Below are 20,718 nucleotides of genomic sequence, written 5' to 3' on the forward strand. Positions count from 1 at the left end.
GTGATAGAGAGGGGGGAGGCGAGTGAGGGAGGGGGATGAGGCAGGAGCAGGAGGGCAGGCGCGGGGAGAAGAAGACGGAGGAGGCAGAAGAGCCGAAGGCAGAAGACCGGAAAGACCGGAAAGACCGGAAAGACCAGGAAGACCAGAAGAACACAGAAGAACACAGAAGAACACAGAAGAACACAGAAGAACACAGAAGAACACAGAAGAACACAGAAGAACACAGAAGAACACAGAACACAGAAGAACACAGAGAAAACGAAGAACAGAAGGCAGAAGACCACAGAAGAAGATGAGGAAGAAGAGAAGAAGAGAGAAGACGGGGAAAAGAAGAGTACAGAAGAAGATTACAGACGAGGAGCGAGGAGGAAGAACAGAAAAGAAGAAAAGAAGCAGGAGCAGGAGAGAGGGTGAGTAGCGCGGGGCAGAGCGAGGGGCTGGGAGGTGGGGGGTACTTACTGTGAGGTGGGTCTCAGGAACACAAAAAGTACACCCTCAGCGGCACTGGGGCGGCCGGGTGCAGTGTGCAAACACGCGTCGGGTTTTCAATAGGTTTCAATGAGAGACCAAGGGGTCTCTTCAGCGATGCAGGCAGGCAAGGGGGGGGGGCTCCTCGGGGTAGCCACCACCTGGGCAAGGGAGAGGGCCTCCTGGGGGTCACTCCTGCACTGGAGTTCCGATCCTTCAGGTGCTGGGGGCTGCGGGTGCAGGGTCTTTTCCAGCCGTCGGGATTTTAGAGTCGGGCAGTTGCGGTCAGGGGAGCCTGGGGATTCCCTCTGCAGGCGTCGCTGTGGGGGCTCAGGGGGGACAACTTTAGTTACTCACAGTCTCGGAGTCGCCGGAGGGTCCTCCCGGAGGTGTTGGTTCTCCACCAGTCGAGTCGGGGTCGCCGAGTGCAGTGTTGCAAGTCTCACGCTTCTTGCGGGGATTGCAGGGGTCTTTAAATCTGCTCCTCTGGATACAAAGTTGCAGTCTTTGTTGAACAGGGCCGCTGTTCTCTGGAGTTTCTTGGTCTCTTGGAAGCAGGGCAGTCCTCTGAGGATTCAGAGGTCGCTGGTCCCAGGGAAAGCGTCGCTGGAGCAGTTTTCTTCTGAAGGCAGGAGACAGGCTGGTAGGACTGGGGCCAAAGCAGTTGGTGTCTTCTTTCTTCTTCTGCAGGGGTTTTTCAGCTCAGCAGTCCTCTTCTTCGGTAAGTTGCAGGAATCTGAGTTCCTAGGTTCTGGGGAGCCCCTAAATACTGAATTTAGGGGTGTGTTTAGGTCTGGGAGGCCAATGGCTACTGTCCTTGAGGGTGGGTACACCCTCTTTGTGCCTCCTCCCTGAGGGGAGGGGGGCACATCCCTATTCCTATTGGAGGAATCCTCCTTCTACAAGATGGAGGATTTCTAAAAGTCAGAGTCACCTCAGCTCAGGACACCTTAGGGGCTGTCCTGACTGGCCAGTGACTCCTCCTTGTTTTTCTCATGATCTCTCCTGGACTTGCCGCCAAAAGTGGGGGCTGGGTCCAGGGGGCAGGCATCTCCACTAGCTGGAGTGCCCTTGGGCATTGTAACACAAAGCTTGAGCCTTTGAAGCTCACTGCTAGGTGTTACAGTTCCTGCAGGGGGGAGGTGTGAAGCACCTCCACCCAGAGCAGGCTTTGTTTCTGTTCTCAGAGAGCACAAAGGCTCTCACCGCATGGGGTCAGAAACTCGTCTCTCAGCAGCAGGCTGGCAGAGACCAGTCAGTCCTGCACTGAACAATTGGGTAAAATACAGGGGGCATCTCTAAGATGCCCTCTGTGTGCATTTTTTAATAAATCCAACACTGGCATCAGTGTGGGTTTATTATTCTGAGAAGTTTGATACTAAACTTCCCAGTATTCAGTGTAGCCATTATGGAGCTGTGGAGTTCGTTTTTGACAGACTCCCAGACCATATACTCTTATGGCTACCCTGCACTTACAATGTCTAAGGTTTTGCTTAGACACTGTAGGGGCATAGTGCTCATGCACATATGCCCTCACCTGTGGTATAGTGCACCCTGCCTTTGGGCTGTAAGGCCTGCTAGAGGGGTGACTTACCTATGCCACAGGCAGTGTGAGGTTGGCATGGCACCCTGAGGGGAGTGCCATGTCGACTTAGTCATTTTCTCCCCACCAGCACACACAAGCTGGCAAGCAGTGTGTCTGTGCTGAGTGAGGGGTCCCTAGGGTGGCATAAGTCATGCTGCAGCCCTTAGAGACCTTCCCTGGCATCAGGGCCCTTGGTACCAGGGGTACCAGTTACAAGGGACTTACCTGGGTGCCAGGGTTGTGCCAATTGTGGAGACAATGGTACATTTTAGGTGAAAGAACACTGGTGCTGGGGCCTGGTTAGCAGGGTCCCAGCACACTTCTCAGTCAAGTCAGCATCAGTATCAGGCAAAAAGTGGGGGGTAACTGCAACAGGGAGCCATTTCTTTACAGAGACTATTTGTTTAAATACACACACATATTTAACACATGCATTAAAGACACTACTGAAATTGTACAAATAATCAAATACATAATTGAAGAGAAAAAGAGCATGGAATTAAACATCGATGCTAAATGGGATACTTGAGGCCTAACAATGCTTTTCTATATCATGGCCCCTTGTAGCTTTCCTTCACCTGAGCAAAATATTTATACCACTGGGTACAGCCCAACAGCGGGAAAGAGATCTCTGTGATTTATATATATCAAGACAGAAAAAGACCCAGCCAATGGTTTTAGCTGGCCCTTTCCTGACAGTGGTTGTATTGGTGCTTCCAGAAGACGTTTGGGGTGTTTTGTTGATGTCAACCTACTCAGCTTTTTAGCATTTCCTTGTTCTAAGACACTCTCTGAACCATGCAAATTCACCTGCCTGCCCTGAACCATCCAACATCAAACAATATCTTATGCTGTGGCCACAAACTCGTTGCAGATGCCAACTTTGTCAGGTCAACACATGCCCATCCAAAAACAGAGGGCAACTTCAACATTCAGAGAAGAGTGAAAAGCTTGGACCCACACTCAATACTGACTGGGATTACAATCATTCCCCCGGGAACAGTTTATTATTACTAGATATAGCCACTGGTGCTAGAATAGAATTTGCCAATTTTTGCATATATGCATAACACGAACACCCATCAGTCAACAGTGTGCAAGCTTAAATGACAGGATTCTGCTCTTAAACAGCAGGGAGCTGAATGACTAGCTCTGCACAGAAGCACCCTAGCTCGGCATTAGCTACTCTTTCCAGTGTTCTACAATCAACATGAGACATAAGAGGCAGAAAGTAAAGTCAAGAATGCTACAATGCCTCTTCCTCTTTACCTTCAGAATCCAACAATCAGAACCAGTGTTCCTAACATTTAGCATACAGCAAGCTATATTTTACAGCTTGTCTTTTTTTTAACCAATCTTTTTATTGACATTTAAAGTATAACATTGTCATGCATTACATCACAACGTGAGCCCCTAAGACCCCTCCATGTAATTTCCTCCCCGTACCTCTCCCTGTTGACATAGCACTTGCACAGTGCCCCCAGGATACTGCATTCCATCCTCAGGTCTATCCATTGAGTCACATATATTACCTCGATATAGATTCCAACCATTCCAAATCTTGCCACACTTATGGGGCCAACCTCTACTTTTATACACCACCCACTCTGCCATCATGCACCAGTCCATGTCACCTTTCCATGCCTTCAGGTCTGCCCCACATAATCTTGCAATATTTTTCTTGACAAGCGCCAGTACCAGCATGTAGGAAGTTGGCTCTGTATGCACTATTTCAAAGTAAGGAATAGTATGCACAGAGTCCAAGGGTTCCCCTTAGAGGTAAGATAGTGGCAAAAAGAGATAATACTAATGCTCTATTTTGTGGTAGTGTGGTCGAGCAGTAGGCTTATCAAAGGAGTAGTGTTAAGCATTTGTTGTACATACACACAGGCAATAAATGAGGAACACACTCAGAGACAATTCCAGGCCAATAGGTTTTTGTATAGAAAAATATATTTTCTTAGTTTATTTTAAGAACCACAGGTTCAAATTCTACATGTAATACTTTGCATGAAAGGTATTGCAGGTAAGTACTTTAGGAACTTTGAATAATCACAATAGCATATATACTTTTCAAATAAAACACATATGGCTATTTTAAAACTAGACAGTGCAATTTTCACAGTTCCTAGGGGAGGTAAGTAATTGTTAGTTTTTGCAGGTAAGTGAACCACCTACGGGGTTCAAGTTTGGGTCCAATGTAGCCCACCGTTGGGGGTTCAGAGCAACTCCAAAGTTACCACACCAGCAGCTCAGGGCCGGTCAGGTGCAGAGTTCAAAGTGGTGCCCAAAACACATAGGCTTCAATGGAGAAGGGGGTGCCCCGGTTCCAGTCTGCCAGCAGGTAAGTACCAGCGTCTTCGGAGGGCAGATCAGGGGGGTTTTGTAGGGCACCGGGGGGACACAAGTTAGCACAGAAAGTACACCCTCAGCAGCACGGGGGCGGCCGGGTGCAGTGTGCAAACACACGTCGGGTTTTCAATTGGAATCAATGGGAGACCAAGGGGTCTCTTCAGCGATGCAGGCAGGCAAGGGGGGGGGGGCTCCTCGGGGTAGCCACCACCTGGGCAAGGGAGAGAGCCTCCTGGGGGTCACTCCTGCACTGGAGTTCCGATCCTTCAGGTCCTGGGGGCTGCGGGTGCAGGGTCTTTTCCAGGCGTCGGGATCCGAGAGTCAGGCAGTCGCGGTCAGGGGGAGCCTCGGGATTCCCTTTGCAGGCGTCGCTGTGGGGGCTCAGGGGGGACAACTTTGGTTACTCACAGTCTTGGAGTCGCCGGGGAGTCCTCCCTGAAGTGTTGTTTCTCCACAAGTCGAGCTGGGGGCGTCGGGTGCAGAGTTGCAAGTCTCACGCTTCTGGCGGGAAATGCAGTTGTCTTGAAGTTGCTTCTTTGGAAACAAAGTTGCAGTCTTGGATGAACAGAGCCGCTGTTCTCAGAAGTTCCTTGGTCCTTTTAGAGCAGGGCAGTCCTCTGAGGATTCAGAGGTCGCTGGTCCTGGGGAAAGCGTCGCTGGAGCAGTGTCTTTAGGTGTGGGGAGACAGGCCGGTAGAGCTGGGGCCAAAGCAGTTGGTGTCTCTGTCTTCTCTGCAGGGTTTTCCAGCTCAGCAGTCCTCTTCTTCTTAGGTTGCAGGAATCTGAGTTCCTAGGTTCTGGGGAGCCCTTAAATACTAAATTTAAGGGCGTGTTTAGGTCTGGGGGGTTAGTAGCCAATGGCTACTAGCCCTGAGGGTGGGTACACCCTCTTTGTGCCTCCTCCCAAGGGGAGGGGGTCACAGTCCTATCCCTATTGGGGGAATCCTCCATCTGCAAGATGGAGGATTTCTAAAAGTTAAGAGTCACCTCAGCTCAGGACACCTTAGGGGCTGTCTTGACTGGCCAGTGACTCCTCCTTGTTTTTCTCATGATCTCCTCCGGCCTTGCCGCCAAAAGTGGCGCCGTGGCCGGAGGGGGTGGGCAACTCCACTAGCTGGAATGCCCTGTGGTGCTGTAATAAAGGGGGTGAGCCTTTGAGGCTCACCGCCAGGTGTTACAGCTCCTGCAAGGGGGAGGTGATAAGCATCTCCACCCAGTGCAGGCTTTGTTACTAGCCACAGAGTGACAAAGGAACTCTCCCCATGTGGCCAGCAACATGTCTCGAGTGTGGCAGGCTGCTAAAACCAGTCAGCCTACACGGGTAGTTGGTTAAGGTTTCAGGGGGCACCTCTAAGGTGCCCTCTGGGGTGTATGTTACAATAAAATGTACACTGGCATCAGTGTGCATTTATTGTGCTGAGAAGTTTGATACCAAACTTCCCAGTTTTCAGTGTAGCCATTATGGTGCTGTGGAGTTCGTGTTTGACAGACTCCCAGACCATATACTCTTATGGCTACCCTGCACTTACAACGTCTAAGGTTTTGCTTAGACACTGTAGGGGCACAGTGCTCATGCACTGGTGCCCTCACCTATGGTATAGTGCACCCTGCCTTAGGGCTGTAAGGCCTGCTAGAGGGGTGACTTATCTATACTGCATAGGCAGTGTGAGGTTGGCATGGCACCCTGAGGGGAGTGCCATGTCGACTTACTCGTTTTGTCCTCACCAGCACACACAAGCTGGCAAGCAGTGTGTCTGTGCTGAGTGAGGGGTCCCCAGGGTGGCACAAGATATGCTGCAGCCCTTAGAGACCTTCCCTGGCATCAGGGCCCTTGGTACCAGGGGTACCAGTTACAAGGGACTTACCTGGATGCCAGGGTGTGCCAATTGTGAAACAAAAGTACAGGTTAGGGAAAGAACACTGGTGCTGGGGCCTGGTTAGCAGGCCTCAGCACACTTTCAATTCAAAACATAGCATCAGCAAAGGCAAAAAGTCAGGGGGTAACTATGCCAAGGAGGCATTTCCTTACACAGCATCATCCACCGCCCTTGTGATCTGCCCACTACAGTGCTTTCTTATACACTTAGAATACATTGCTTCACTGACACAATGACACCCTCCCCACCCTCCATTTTAGGCAGCCTACTTTTGCCACACAATACCTTTATATTTCACGGTAATCCCAACAAATATGAAAAAAAATTGCCCTCAGCCACAGTCCACATCGCTTATCCTACACATCTTTACCTTCATAGTGCAGGCATAGTAGGAGTGATGTAGCAAGTGAAGCTGGGTGAATCTGAACCCTTATTGAATGGATATTTCTCTAGAGGCTGCTAAGCCTTCCTCCCACTCTCCACCCTTTAGCTCTTCCACGTCTAGTGCCCACTGCTCTCACACTTGTGTTAATGTGTTTGGAGCTTGATTACGCTTTTTTTTTTTCCCAATAAGTCACGGAAGTGGCTTTGTGTGACATGTAGTTGTCTAATAGACGATCCTCAAGCAGCGAGGACTTGGAAATGTGTGTTCCACTAGGGATGACGGTTTTAGGTGTGTGACAGATCTGTAGGTACCTGAATTTCTCAGGGGAAGCAAGTTGGTGGTCTTACAGTAGTTCGGCCTAGGGTATGACATCTCCATTAGCCCAAAGATAGTCTATTCTGGATACTCTTATCAGGTCCAATTTAGTGACCCCAGGTTGCCTCCACAGGGCCCCCAGAGCCGCTGTGTTCCAAAGCTGGGGGAGGGAGTCATGTGTGTACGCTTTGCTTTCCACCCCAAATACGCTGAGGCATTGTGCCACAGGCGGACTACTGACAGCATGGCGTCCGGCAAGATCCGCGGCGCAGAGCCTCCACTGAGGGCTCCCATGTAGCCCCAGGGACCCAGCACTCCTTGTTCCATTTAATTGTCAGATTCAGCCTGTCGGTGGAAGGGCCAGTGGTTAACCGCGATTAACTGTGCGGCCCAATAATATTTATGTATATCCGGCAGCGCTATGCTTCCATCTAACTAACCCCTTGTTAATTTGGGAAGGTCTTTTCTCACTAGACCAGCATTCCAAACTAGTGTACGGACTTCACTATCAACAGCCCTGAAGTAGGACTCTGGGACCTCATATGGGGAGTTTTGTAGGGAGTATAGGAAGTGGGGCAGGTTTGGCATCTTAAAGAGTGCTGCACAGCCCAACAGGGAAAGTAGCAAACACCTCGAGCAGTGTAAGTCTTGGCGCAGCCCCATATAGCAGAAGCCTATGGTTGAGATTGTCACCGCACAGTCACGTGGCTACCACAGTATTTGCCATTTTAGAGGGAATAGTATGGATTTGTGCCAGTTTCTGGTGTATCCCGAGTATTCACCAGGGGTTCTGATGATCTGCATCAGCCTGTCCAGGGTGAGCTCTGGGTCCGGTCACACAGAGTAACACATCATCTGCGTACAAGGATATCCTACCCTCTCATTGCTTTTCCCAGTTCAGACCTATGACCAGCAGATCCTGACACATCCAGGCAGCCTGCGGCTCTAATGCCAACACGAAGGCCAATAGAGACAGGGGAAAACCCTGCTGCGTACCCCTCTGTAGTCGGAATTCTCAGGAATGGCTACTATGGACTCTCATTTGCGCCATTGGGTCGTCGCAGAGTAACCTGACCCAGGCAATTAAATTGGGGCTAAAGCTAAATTTTATCACAATTTCAAAGATATAATGCCACTCGACCATGTGTAATACCATCTTAGCATCCAGTCATGGCACCAGTGCTCACTCTTCTAGGTCAGACTATCTTCCCAGTACTTCTTGTAGGCGGCAGAAGTTGAGGGCTGTACTTCTGTGAGGCATAAAGCCCAATTTGTCCGGATGGATGGGTGTTTGGATCACCTTAATTTACCACATGGCTAGGACCTTTGCTAGGATTTTAGCTTCCACGGTTAGAAGCGATATTGGCCTATAGGAGGCATTCTTCCATTGGCTTCCCTTCCTTACGCTGACCACGATTGTGGACAATTGTTGGTCATGTGGCAATGCAACATTTTGCCTGCTTTCATGATACACTGATAGCAGATGGGGAGCTAATTTGCTGCCTACCAACTTTTTTTTTTTTTTTAACTTTGCCTCAGCTTAAAGCCCAGGCTGCAAATGTTGCTGGTTAAAAAAAAAAATAACAGGACTGTCTCAAAATGTCACACATGAAGTGGTGGGGTGGGGGTCTCTTGATAGCTTTGCCTTAACTCTAAAAAGTTGCTCTTAGATCTTCTTCTGGGTTAAATGAAAGGCACACCTGAAATGATTTAATGACCACTGCACCCGACCCTCCATTTTATAGACTATAAAATTTTGCTGTGGGTGCCCTACTTGAAAAAGTGTGTTGGGGTTGGAGGAGAGGGTTTAGAGGTGTTACAACAACAAAAAAATGCAACTCTGAGTTCTCTTGATTTTTCAGGCTCTGCAAATTCCTGGCTTGTATTCTATCTTTCTAGCCACTCTGGGTTGTCAAAACTAACCCTTTTGTCTATGCGGTACCTCCTTGATTTAGACCTTTGTACTGGTGTGTTCAGCACCTACACTACTCTTGCTTGTCTTATTTAATAATTTGGCATATACTGTCCTGCTTATGTGGACCACTTTCAAATGTGTTTATTTTCTAGGATTCTTCTGCCTATTAAATGAATTCCAACTGACTTTCCTCTATTCATTTTTGGATAGTATCTCACTGGCTTCCTCTCAATGCCACTAAAACAGAATTGTTTTCTTACCTGCCCCATCACATTTTACATATTTCCTTCGTCCTTGTACACCACTTTCTCCTTCCCAAAATCTCTGTTTCAAAAACCTGAGAATGATTTTCAAACCATTTCTCTACTTATATTTCTTCTATGGCTCATACCTATCAATTCTAGTTTTAAAATCTTTGCAAGATCCATTCTTTTCTTACCTTTCAAACATCTACGTTTCTAATGTCTATCATTATCTTCTCATGCCCGGATTACTGTTATTCTCGGTTACTTGGACTCCCCTTTGTTCTCAACTACACTATTTAGATACATTCTGCCTACTCACAACACCTCTATCCCATCCTATCTGTCATCTTGTCAAAGGATCAGTTTCAATTTTCACATTTTTCTTTGCATTACGTAAATGTATCCCTGTCTTGCCTCTCACTATCTTTCATCCTTTACCTATTGCCAATGAGCTATAGTCTGCCACCTAGTTCTTCCCCACCACCCATGCTATGTATTTATTCTGCAACTAACACGCATTTCTTTTACAGTCTACTAAAAACATATGTTCGCACATTTTCATCTTCCTCTCTGCCTTAGTTATAAATGTCACTCAATAATGCTGTTTTTGTACATCTTTCCCTTTGCTTATGGTATCAGTGCTTGGGTGAAAGAATTGTAGATATATGGTGTTAAGCGAAGCTGGTCTTGCAAAGTTACAGACCAAAAACAATTTAACAGGTCCTTTATTCAGGTCCTTAACTTTGCAGCGAAAAACAGATAATTTTCTCAACAATTATTATAGAAGCTATTTAGGTAAACTATGTTAGTGTTGCAGCTCATGTTTCCATTTCACATGTTTTTACTTCATCTTGCATTCCCTAAGAGTATTTCTCTTTCTAAGATGTAGTGTTTCGGGAGTTTTTTTTAATATGTCAATTATAGGACCCTTGTATAATGCATACTGTGAACGGAGTCACTTCTAGGTGTCTGGAAGAATTCAGGTTGTAGGAGGGTTTGAGAGCTTAGAAGTGGGAGGAAGAAGGCAGTATGTTTTTCACAGTGCCTGGCAGTGGGTCATAAAGGCGTTTAAAGTACATGCTCTTCTAAACTCTGGCCTTTCTGCAAAGCACACTCAGTGATGATCACAATGTACTAATTGTAATTACTATTTTATGTAAACGTGTGTGAAGAAAGTATACATACTTGAAATATTCACAAGGCTAAAAAAAATGCTGTGTTTAGAGGCCATGATGGAAGGGAGGTACTTAAAGAAAGAACACGCAGGATAGAGTGAAAACAGATGGTAATGAAGGAGAAGATGTGAGATACACAGATGATGTCAGGAAAAAAGGGGTGAAAGTATCTATCAGCGTCAGAGACCGCAATAGAAAGTGGTGTGAAAGGGTAACCAGGAGTGATGGAGACCACAATCTCACCCACAGACCTCAGAAATGTTTAATTCATAGTCTCATATTTCCAATCATATTGTTGTTACTGACTTATCTGATACAGCTATCAGGCAGCGACAAAACCAATAGATCTAGCACAAGGTTTCAATTCACATATTTAAGTCACGTCCTTTATTACATATATCGTGTCTTTTGGCAAGGATTCCTAGAAGAGTTCTCTTGCCCCAAAGATGGCCCAAGCCCAGCAGGGACCTCCTGCATCTTTGTCCCGTTATACAAACACAAAACAAAACAGGAGTAGTCAGCTGAATTTCAGGATCCTCCTGCATTGTTTTTCTTGTTCTGAGGTAACATCACCTCGTGTAATGACTGGTAGAAGGGACGTAGTGGTAATGCCCCAGGTGCTTACCAGTAGTCTTTGTTACCCTTAGATCATCTCGTCCTCGTCACAGTCATTACATCCCACCCTCCCTTTTTGCAACCCTTTGACAAAGCGGCTTGGATATATATATACACACACACACACACACACACACACAGGAGCCAGGCGTGCCAGCCCCCTTTATGACATCCAGGCACGGTGGGTGGGGGTGACTTTAGGTATCCTCCTGCTTTATTCCTGTTCTGAGGTAAGATCACTTGGCTAGTGGCTGTGACGAGGACGAGATGGACTAGGGGTAATGAAGATTACCAGTAAGTAACTGGGGCAGTACGTTTCTTTGACCATTCCATCTTCAGAGACCCTCCTCCCACCTTAGATAACGTGTATACAGTTAATAATATTGAGAAAAAAAACGAATGACTATATCGTGGAAGTAGGAGTTATACGATTACGTGACAATGTCAAACTGCTGGGCACCTAAAAGAGAATCGACAGGAGCTGTATCGTTACCAATTTGTAGGTCACAGGTTCACAGGAGCCATGGAATTAAAAGTACCAGGCAAATAAAGTAAGTGAGGTGTAGTTTTCACTAAAGCGAACATTATTAGTTTAGCTCCTTAAATAAATCCAAGGACGTGTAATGTGGTCCCCAAACCCTGGTAACAAAAAAAAAAACATTTGGTAGCTCTAAGTAGGAAGCAGTGCTAGCGCTCCTGCTCGAATAAAAAGGAGGATGCACATGAAGGATTATGGAAAGAAGACTGGCCATGCCCGTCGTAGCTGTTTACCTATTTGGATTGGATAAAAGACAACGTGATTAAACTACATAAATACATCAATCCGAGCGTGTGCGTGTGAGCAGTGGTGCTACAGTGGTTCGCCACGATTGCTTCAGCTATGCATTACCTGATAAGCTGTCACTCAAGTTCTTGAAGGCATTGGGATATCGGCCAACGAACAAGTTCGGGTGTACCGGTCCCTGCTGTCCGGCACACCCGTGCTAATTGCCGAATGATTAGATCACGTTGCATGAAACTTCCCTCCGGAGGTCGCCATCTTGCATCAAGAACGGTGCTGCCTGGAGTCTCTTTCTGACGCCGTCACAAGCCTCGACGCCAGGCCTGGTTGAGAGAGAGTGGTATCGTAGCGGCCATCTTAGAATGGTTTCATCTGCTGTGCGGCTATCGGTGACACGAGTAAGACGTGCAGAAACTCAATATCATATGAGCTGAAATTCAAAACGTAGATTCTACGCACAGAATAGTTAGTACAGAACGCGTAGCTCAATAATAATTTATCCTGGGAGACTCATCAGTGGGTATGTGACTAACAAAGAAGCCCTTATTTTAAAATCCAAAATCAATCTAACCAGTCCCCCCTATTTAGCAATTTTTACATAACATATACATAAAAATGACTACTTACTTTTGGAAGAATAGCCAACGCGACGCAAAAGCTATAGTGTCTGTACAACGGACAGTGGTTTAGAAAATAATAATTTACTTCCAGCTCCTTGAAAGAAGAGGTGACTGGTTCCTGTAGTGAATCACTCTCAACATGGCACTGGGCGCAGGATGAAATTACTAGTTCGCTCTCTAGACGTTTTAGAAGAAAACATCCTATTAGCGGCATAGAAAAGAGACGGCGAGGAGATGTACTCCCTCAGAGGACCTGTGCCACCTTGAAACCATGAACACCGTTAGACAACATTGAGGATTCTACTTAGTTACCTCAAAAAGAGACATATATGCTGTTAAAGCAAAATCTGCACGTCTTCTTCTCATTTAACTCATCATCAGATTGCGGAGAGCCTCGTGGTATTTCAGACACAGAGAAAGATAGTGAGCGCGATCAATACTGTTCACAAAATAATGGAATTCTGGGCAATGACAACACTGCGCTGAAACTGTCATTTGCCCTCAAAACAGATCAATACTGTCGCACTGGTTTCGCTTTTTGAGTCATGCAGAGTGGTCATCAGTTTAGAGAAACACGGAAGTAATTCGTGCTCACCCGGCAACTTCGTGCCGTGGGAGCGGAACTGACGAACACAAGCGCAGGGTAACAACAGAGATATTTTTATTCAGCGTCCCGGCTCCTGATTGAGCGCTGATTTGATGCTGGATGGGCGCGCCAGTGTCAGCGCCGTCTGCCCGCACAGTTTTGTTAGCAAGCGCAGGTGACAGCTAAATTGATGGAGATGACATAATGCTACCAGACAAAACAACAGAATTGGTGAGTTATTGGCACAAAGTCAGTGGGCTGTGCGGGCGGGCAGATTCATAATATCACAGTATCTGACCGGGACACGATAGAAGAGAGCCGTATCACGCTTGATTTAAGCCACACCTAATCAACCACAGTGCATAACATGGCAACTTACAAAAGCAAATGTGTTTCAGTTTTGTGTTTGTTGTATTTCTGGGTAGCATTTGAAATCGACATGTACTGCCAAATATTACAAATACTTAGTTTGAAAGCGAGAGTACCAGCCCTCTTCGGCAGGGCGCAATAGTTTAATGGGAGATCGTCATCACGTTTTAGTAGCAAACAGTTATCCTGAGATTTTGAGTACCTCCACTTTTTTATTTCCACATCAAGCATTGTTTGAGTGGGAAGGACGTGTTGCACGGTAGTCTATGTGATATTGTAATGTTGGGCTTCGAAATTTTAACTTAGTAATGTTCTTTCTTCCGTTGTGGAATGTTGTTCTTTGAATGTTTGTGGGAGTTCCTGGTGTGGAGAGCTGAAGGAAGGATTCCTACCAGAGCTGTATTGACCAGGAATATTGCATGCTGATGGTTGACTGTAATTTACCATCTAGTGTTTACCATTTGGTGTCCATTGTTCACCTGAAAATTGCTTTATTTTTAGGTTTCGCCTGCATAGCACACACTTGCGTTGTGTTTCCAAAGTCCTTTGTTAATTAAAAAAAAACCTTAAAAGGGGCTTAGAACCTGCCCCTTACTTACCTGAATTTACCATTGGCTTATTCCAATGTCGCTCTAATGTACCGGCTTCTGATTGGATGGCACATGGTCTGCGTTGACTTCTGCTCTGCTTTGCCGTCAATACCATTGTGTGGCATCTGAATGAACTGCATCTTCTGGTCACTGCCAGTGGCTACTGGCCAGTGTTCTTCCGCCTCCTACTCTTGTGAATTTCTCAGCACCCATCTAACAAGACACATGACAGCTTGAGCCACCATGCGCTCCCCTAGATCATACTTCCATGTTTACTAGCTTGAGACCTTCTAACTCCGGTGCACATGTTCAGAATACCTTGCTTTTAGAAATTAGGTCTCTAGTTTGCAGAGGTATACTCCCTTGTCCAAGTAGAGACCAAAGTCCTAGTGAGGATGAGTCACCACACAACCTAAGTTATCCTATGCTCACCCTCTGGTAGCTTGGCACAGAGCAGGCAGAGTTCTCTTGGAAGGCAATGTATAAAGTATTTGTGCAGTAACTCGTATAGTAACACAGTGAAAACACCATAAAAAAAATGTACTCCACTGTTGTGTGTTGCTTATGAGGTGCCATGGTGAGCAAAAGAACGATGGATTAAACCCAGATCTGTGACTGGGGGTGAGTGTTTGCATTGTTCAGCACTCCGTCCATCATCCTTTGTGTTGCCAAAGTTGCCCTAAGTGGGAAGAGTATGCCCAGACGTGGGTCCCTTGCTCACTGTGCCACTGGAATCAATCTAGCCTGGCTGATTAAGGGTGATACCCTGAAACCAGTCACAGGATGCTTTTTTCTGGTCCAGGGAGGACCTGGCCTGGCAGTTCGGGCTGGACTGTTTCCATGAGGAACAGGGTCAAGATTGATTTGCATATGGCTGGGTCCAAACTGTGGTGGCATGGTGAGCAAAAGAACAATGGATTAAACCCAGATCTGTGACTGGGGGTGAGTGTTTGCATTGTTCAGCACTCCGTCCATCGTCCTTATGTGTTGCTTATGTCATGCCATAAGGGGGTTCCAAGGACAGCTAGGCTCGACTGGGAGATGGTTGGGACTCTTGGTGCCTGAGGAGCGTGGTGCCCTGTTTCCTTTATTGATGCAACTACATTAAAGAAGACGTGTACTTACCATCTGGTATTCGTTTGTGGAATTAACATACTGCAATTTGGCGACAAGCTGGTGGACAGGCTGCAAAAAACCTTCTTTGTGGAGAATCTGTGACGGTGTTATCAAGAGCTCATGGTCTCAAGTCTCAGTCGGGCGAATCATTGAACTACAATGGAATGAGTTGCAGTTGCAGTAGCAGTAAGAAGGAAGGTTTGGCTGGATTGGGACTACGTAAACTGGATTTTGGGACAACATAGTTAACCGTTGAACGGCGCGAGGAAACGCGCGTGTTGTTGCAATGTCATTGTGGTCGCGGGTCATACGCTGCTTAGGGTAAGTGGCGGCCATCTTGGTTGCCACGACAACGGATACGCATTTCAATGTTGCCTACGTTACATGGCGGCTACCTTGGTTGCCAAGACAACGGAGACGCATTACAAGCCGCGTTCAGTGTAACAAGTATAGGTGTTGCTTGAATTTGGCGTGTCGTTGTATACTTTAAATGACGCTTAGTTGAAAATGTGATTGGCGTCTTGGCATCATAAGATGTACAGGAAACAGGGGTAACTGGACACAAAAAAAAGTAAATGACTTAAAAGGATCTTGATCTACAGGGAAACAGAATATATACATTGTGTCTCTCCCTGCATATTGCAATATGGCTCAGCAGAATTTCACTATTATTCCGCCACAAGCATTTTGGTCCACAGGGAATGAACCAATCCTAAAATGGGTAGAGTGAAGAGACTATTTTTTAAATTATATTTATGCAATAGATGAAGAGAATAAAATTACATCTGAACAGAAAAAAATAATTATTCTGCACTCGTTAGGTTCTCTTGGACTAAAAACATACAACAGAATGCCAAAAAGTCCTGCTACAGGGAGTGCAGAATTATTAGGCAAGTTGTATTTTTGAGGATTAATTTTATTATTGAACAACAACCATGTTCCCAATGAACCCAAAAAACTCATTAATATCAAAGCTGAATATTTTTGGAAGTAGTTTTTAGTTTGTTTTTAGTTTTAGCTATGTTAGGGGGATATCTGTGTGTGCAGGTGACTATTACTGTGCATAATTATTAGGCAACTTAACAAAAAAAAATATATACCCATTTCAATTATTAATTATTACCAGTGAAACCAATATAACATCTCAACATTCACAAATATACATTTCTGACATTCAAAAACAAAACAAAAACAAATCAGTGACCAATATAGCCACCTTTCTTTGCAAGGACACTCAAAAGCCTGCCATCCATGGATTCTGTCAGTGTTTTGATCTGTTCACCATCAACATTGCGTGCAGCAGCAACCACAGCCTCCCAGACACTGTTCAGAGAGGTGTACTGTTTTCCCTCCTTGAAAATCTCACATTTGATGATGGACCACAGGTTCTCAATGGGGTTCAGATCAGGTGAACAAGGAGGCCATGTCATTAGATTTCCTTCTTTTATACCCTTTCTTGCCAGCCACGCTGTGGAGTACTTGGACGCGTGTGATGGAGCATTGTCCTGCATGAAAATCATGTTTTTCTTGAAGGATGCAGACTTCTTCCTGTACCACTGCTTGAAGAAGGTGTCTTCCAGGAACTGGCAGTAGGACTGGGAGTTGAGCTTGACTCCATCCTCAACCCGAAAAGGCCCCACAAGCTCATCTTTGATGATACCAGCCCAAACCAGTACTCCACCTCCACCTTGCTGGCGTCTGAGTCGGACTGGAGCTCTCTGCCCTTTACCAATCCAGCCACGGGCCCATCCATCTGGCCCATCAAGACTCACTCTCATTTCATCAGTCCATAAAACCTTAGAAAAATCAGTCTTGAGATATTTCTTGGCCCAGTCTTGACGTTTCAGCTTCTGTGTCTTGTTCAGTGGTGGTCGTCTTTCAGCCTTTCTTACCTTGGCCATGTCTCTGAGTATTGCACACCTTGTGCTTTTGGGCACTCCAGTGATGTTGCAGCTCTGAAATATGGCCAAACTGGTGGTAAGTGGCATCGTGGCAGCTGCACGCTTGACTTTTCTCAGTTCATGGGCAGTTATTTTGCGCCTTGGTTTTTCCACACGCTTCTTGCGACCCTGTTGACTATTTTGAATGAAACGCTTGATTGTTCGATGATCAACGCTTCAGAAGCTTTGCAATTTTAAGAGTGCTGCATCCCTCTGCAAGATATCTCACTATTTTTGACTTTTCTGAGCCTGTCAAGTCCTTCTTTTGACCCATTTTGCCAAAGGAAAGGAAGTTGCCTAATAATTATGCACACCTGATATAGGGTGTTGATGTCATTAGACCACACCCCTTCTCATTACAGAGATGCACATCACCTAATATGCTTAATTGGTAGTAGGCTTTCGAGCCTACACAGCTTGGAGTAAGACAACATGCATAAAGAGGATGATGTGGTCAAAATACTCATTTGCCTAATAATTCTGCACTCCCTGTAGTTGGGATTTGAGTGTGTTGAATGCTGTTCTACAGGAGCTTGATAAATATTTTTCACCAAGGGTGTGCATAGGTATCGTCAGATATAAATGTTTTCAGCAGAAACAAACTAAGGAAGAGTGCGTAGATGACTATGTGGGCGATTTAAAAAGGCTAGCAATTGATTGTAAGTTTGATGCAATTCAGGACGATTTGATAAGGGACCAACTAGTTATGCATACTTGTAACCCAACCATACAAGAAAGGTTGTGGATTAATGAAGACTCACTCTTGGAGGATGTTCTAGCAATGGTATGGAAGGCGGAGATATGCGGAAGGTGTTCCTGGGAACTTAAGCAATCTGAAAAAGGAAGTGAATGTGTTTACAAGGTGACAAACCGTAAACAGATGACGGAATAGAGAACAAGTCGCAAAGAAAAGAATGATAATAGTGACAGAAGATGTTATAGGTGCAACAGCAAAGAACATTTAGTATATGCCAAAACGTGCCCTGCGTTGAAACAGAGATGTAGTAATTGTGGCATCAGTGGGCATTTTGGAAGAGTGTAGAAGGAAAAATAAATCTGTTAGGTACATATATGTTGGCAAGAGTCAGAGTGGAAGTGACGAGGAGGAAAAAAATACGTACTCGGGAAGTTTTTGCTAAATATAAATGACAACAGTACGAAGGACAAGCCTGTATGTGAAATGGAAATTGGTGGTGTACCTAATATGATATATGCGGATTCAGGGTCACCTTTCCATAATCAATGAAGAAGTGTGGAGAAGGAATTTTGTGGAGAAGATTGGGACACAATTGTTGAACCGGATATAAGTCCTGAAAGTTATACCGGTGAGAAGATTGACCTTTTGGGGTTCAGATGGTTACTATTTTCATTTAAGAATCGAAATGCTAGAGGAAAACTTTATGTAGCTAAAGGTGGACCATCAGTCCTTGGATGGAAGACTAAGGAAATTTACATATGGTCTTGGACCCTAATAGTAAAGAGAAAGTTTTGGTGGTGAATGATGGTACTGTGTTGAACAAGAAAATGGAGGAAACAATCCAAAAAGTGTTTAGTAAACAATTGGGGAACTTGAAGGAATTTGAACATGACATTGTGCTAAAGGGTGATGCTGTTCCGAAAATACACAAATTGAGGACTGTACCGATAATAAGAGATGATGTGTCTATGGAACTAGGAAAAACTGGTACAAATGGATTGTTACCAAACCCATAGAGAGCTCAGAATGGATTTTACCAATGGTAGTGGCTCAACGTGGCAACGAAAAAATTAATCTATGTATAGACTTGGGTCATTTGAGTAATAACGTTGTTGGTTGTTTTCCATTACCTAGGATCACAGAAATGGTCTCAAGTCTTCAGGGGGCAAAATGGTTCTCAACCATGGATTTATCTGCAGCCCATCACCGAATTTCGCTCTCCCCTTGGTTAAGGAAACTCACAGCTTTCATAACACCTTTTGGGTGCTTCCAATTTAAAAGGATGCCGTTTGGCCTACCGTCGGCTGCTGCTCTGTTTCATGCATAAGCTTTTTGGGAAAGTGAAGGGTTTGATGTTCTTTCAGGAGGATATATTGGTGTTAGTGGAGAACAGGGGAGCACATGATGAGAGCTTACATAAAGTGCTAGGAGTGTTAAAGGACAAGGGTTTAACAGTGGAATTGAGTGCGTGTACATTTGCTGAAAGGAGTGTGAATTATCTAGGACATGAAATCAGTGATGGAGTGAAACCTCAATCATCTTTGATTGATGCCATTGTTGACACACCATCGCCTATCAACAAAGATGTTAAGTCATTCCTGGGAATGACTGAATATTGTGCAAAATTCATTCAACATTTTGCGGAATAGGTTCATAACATACGCAGGGGTGTGGAATTTATTAAAATATCTACTTGTCCAGTGGACAGGTTGCTTCTCAAATCTACTTGTCCTGTAAAAAGATCTACTTGTCCCTTTGGTGCCATGTAGTGTGGCGACAAATTATGGCAGCAATCTCATTATGTAAGTGCTCTGATAATAGCCTCTCTGATTATGCCAGGGCTACTACCATAGTAGCGCTTGAATACTTGCAGTTTCAATCCCTAATGTAGCAATTTCCTTATTTTGCCACCTTCCCGCAGATCTGCATACTGGGGCTGGAGGAAGCAGTAAGCAATAGTTCTAGGGCTGGAATGCCTTTGAGTCTGCGAACCTACTAACCTGCATGTTTTAAAGATTTTTACCAGCTTCTCTCTAATATTTTCCCATAATAAGAAAGGTTGGACATTTACTCCTGACAATGGCAGAATTAGAACTTCTTCCAGGGTTGGGAAGAAAGTGGCTGGAGGGAAAATGAACTTGCAAATGCTCAATAGATTTTTACATGAGCAAATCTACACATCGTATTTACCCATGCTAAAATACAGTTCACAAATATTTTATAGGGTACGACATATACCATGGGTGCACTTTTGTGACTTTCTTTAAGAATTTGGGGCCACATGTAGGTAGGTTCAGATTTGCGACCTGCAAATTGCGAGTCGCAAATCCGAATGTAGGATGGTGTCCCTGACACCATCTGTGATTCGCAAGGGCTTCGCAAATGCCCGCCTCATGAATAATCATGAGGTGGGTCGCAATTTGCAACCCCCTCGCAAATGGCGGCCCTCACAGGGATGGTGGCCTGCTGGAGACAGCAGACCACCATGTCTGTGACTGCTTTTCAATAAAGCAGTTTTTTTTTTGTAATGCAGCCCGTTTTCCTTAAAGGAAAACGAGATGCATAACAAAAATGAAACGTTTTCGTTTCATTTTTTCAGAGGAGGCAGTGGTCCACAGGACCACTGCCTCCTCTGAAAAAATGTTTACAGTGACATTCACAATGGGGAAGGGGTCCCGTGGGGATCCCTTCCCTTTTGCGAAAGTGTTAGCACCCATTTGAAATGGGTGCAAACTGCGATTGGTTTGCGCCCGCGTTCGCCGTCACAAAACAGTCCTACATTGCACTGCGAGTCGCAATTAGGAAGGGAACACCCCTTACTAATTGTGAGTCGCAAACCCTTTTTGTGATTCGGTAACCAGGTTACCGAATCGCAAAACTGGGTTTGTGCATCGCAGTGTGCTTTTTGCATGTCGCAAACAGCGAAAGTCGCTGTTTGCGACATGCAAAAAGCTACCTACATGTGGGTCTTGGTCCCTAATTAGGTCTGGTGTTAACAAAGACATTTTGTTTTTATTAAACTTCTATTTCTCTCTCTTTCGGCCGGCTTTACTGTGAGTGATCGCATTCTGCTCTTCCACAAGGAGCA

At 45.4% G+C, this 20,718-nt stretch overlaps 2 protein-coding genes across 3 annotated transcripts in view; one reads left to right on the top strand and one right to left on the bottom strand.

Moving 5' to 3' along the window:
* Positions 1 to 12,473, bottom strand: part of UTP15 (UTP15 small subunit processome component) — a 280,270-nt gene extending 267,797 nt beyond the window's left edge. Inside the window, exons 1-2 of the mRNA XM_069224002.1 lie at positions 12,340 to 12,473; positions 11,821 to 12,142 (exon numbers count right to left, since the gene is read on the bottom strand). The gene's annotated coding sequence lies outside the window, so the exon portion shown is untranslated. The remainder of the gene's footprint in view (positions 1 to 11,820; positions 12,143 to 12,339) is intronic.
* A 68-nt stretch (positions 12,474 to 12,541) lies between these two features.
* Positions 12,542 to 20,718, top strand: part of ANKRA2 (ankyrin repeat family A member 2) — a 105,605-nt gene continuing 97,428 nt past the window's right edge. For both annotated transcript variants that reach the window (XM_069224014.1, XM_069224023.1), the window contains exon 1: positions 12,542 to 13,149. The gene's annotated coding sequence lies outside the window, so the exon portion shown is untranslated. The remainder of the gene's footprint in view (positions 13,150 to 20,718) is intronic.

The sequence above is a fragment of the Pleurodeles waltl genome, chromosome 1_1 (genome assembly GCF_031143425.1).
Source record: "Pleurodeles waltl isolate 20211129_DDA chromosome 1_1, aPleWal1.hap1.20221129, whole genome shotgun sequence".
Lineage (NCBI taxonomy): Eukaryota > Metazoa > Chordata > Amphibia > Caudata > Salamandridae > Pleurodeles > Pleurodeles waltl.